Here is a 2,096-nt window from a genome sequence, read left to right as displayed (position 1 = left end):
TGGTTCAAATATCAGGCCCCCTGGCTGCTTCGATGCATCTCTGGGCATTCACAAGAATCTCTTGCAGAAAAAAAATAGCAAGTATCCTTTCCATTCCTTGGATGGTGCAGCACTGGGAGAGGGGCCTCAGATACTGGCAGGTGGCTGGTGGGCATGGGTAACCCCCGCCTTCTCCGAGCCCAGGCCATGCAGCTAACATTGCTCCGTTGGTGGTGGTAATCAGCTGAGGGTTTGAATGAAATGTCCTTCATTTCAGATGGAACCATTCTTGCAGAGCAGAAAGCAGGGCACTCTGCATAACCCTGCAGGAATCTATTTTTCCCTAGCACCTCTGTCCTGTAAAACTCCACAGGGACACCCAACAAAGGAGTCCTGGAATTTTCTCCATGCAGGACAGTGGTCTGGAGGGGGCTGTCCTGGGAGAGTTAGGGAGGCTCTTTACCACTAGAAGTTGGGGCTGGGGAGTGATTTTTTTTCCTATTAGGAAAGCTAAGGCACAGGAAATACTAAGCGGTGAATGAGTCACTATGTTAAAAAGCCAGTTACTTTAGTAAGATTTAGGTCTTGGTTTTGAAAAAGATGTACAGTTGCTTCTCGACTTACAATGGGGTTACATCCCAATAAACCCATTGGAAAGTCAAAAAATTGTAAGTCAAACCATTCAGTTGGGGACCATCTGTATAAACATGTAATAAAGGCCACTGTTTGAAAAGTCTACCAACCCTAGGTGGGAGGTTTGGCAAAGTAAGTGGTAAAAGGAGGCGAGGCTGGGGAAGGAGGAAGAGACAAAGGGGAGGAAAATATGAGTAAGGAAGAGAAGGGATGGGGAGCTACCCAGAGTGGAGCCACCTGGGTGGGGAGAGGCAGCAGGTGCTCTTGAGAGAGGCTCTGACTGATTTGCGTTCACAAGTCCTCGTGGCTCCTTATCCTTTGACCTGAGTGGTGGATCTCACCTGGGCTGCACATTGAATTCACCTGGGGAGCTTTAAACGACTGATGCCTGGCCCAGCTCTGCTTGGTCTACTGCAGGGCATCTTTCTCATCCCACCACCCCCGCTGAGCTCCTCTGGACCATGGCGGCTGAGGCTTCCACAGGAGGGTCCAGGTGGCCCTTGCTTGTGCTTCGTCTAGTTCAGGTTGGTACCATTGAAACCCCTTCTTGCTTTTCCTTCCTCCCTCTGGCCTCAGCCCTTCTGCCATCCTTGTCCTCCCACCCTCTCTTCGGGTCCCTGAACACTGCCAGCATTTCCTGGAGGCACCTTAAGGCCTCTAAGGGCCTGTAGATTTTCAGTTCCATCTTGGGTACCAGAAAACACTGTGCCATGCCCCAGGTCTCCTTTCCCTCTCCACCCCAACCTCTCCGTTTATTTTACTATCACTGGGTTTCAAAGCAAGTCCTGAGTCTTGAGACACACTTGTTTTCTGTTTGCCATGCTTTGTCTTTCTCCTCCCCTTTCCTGCTTTCTGGTTTGATTTTTTCCTTCCCCCGTCTGCTGGTTTGAATGTTATGCATCCTATTTCTACCATTCTGGTGGTTCCTCTTGTCAATTTTATGGACGTACCATTTATTTACAATAGCACACATTCACTCCAAGTGCACAGTAAGTGTACAAGAGAGTAAGTGTACAGTTCAATGAATTCTGATTTATATACATGTGTAACTACCACCACAATCATGATATGGAACATGTCCATTACCCAAAACGTTATCTTGTGTTCCATCGCAGTCAGTTTCCCCACTCCTGGCCCCAGGTGACGACTGATCAGCTTTCTCCCACAATGGATTTGTCTTTTCCAGAGTTTCATACAAATGGAATGATAGTCAAAAAATTGTTACATTGAACCGCTTAAAAATTTTTTTGACTTACAATTTGTTGACTTTTTCACTCATTGTGCCCAGCTTCTCTCACTCAACATGTTTTGCGTTTGCCAGTCATCCCTGTTGCTATGCCTGTAGTTCTTTGTTTAGTATAACTCACTAGGATTTATGTGGATATCCCACAATGTTTATCAATTCCCCTGCTGATGGAAATTTGGTTTATTTCCAAATTGAGCTCTCATTAAAAGTCTTCTTACGGCCAGGCGTGGTGGCTCAC

This window comes from Colobus angolensis, unplaced genomic scaffold (assembly GCF_000951035.1).
Source record: "Colobus angolensis palliatus isolate OR3802 unplaced genomic scaffold, Cang.pa_1.0 Scaffold199, whole genome shotgun sequence".
NCBI classification, from domain to species: domain Eukaryota; kingdom Metazoa; phylum Chordata; class Mammalia; order Primates; family Cercopithecidae; genus Colobus; species Colobus angolensis.
The sequence above is the reverse complement of the archived record's forward strand: the minus strand, read 5'-3'. Positions refer to the sequence as shown.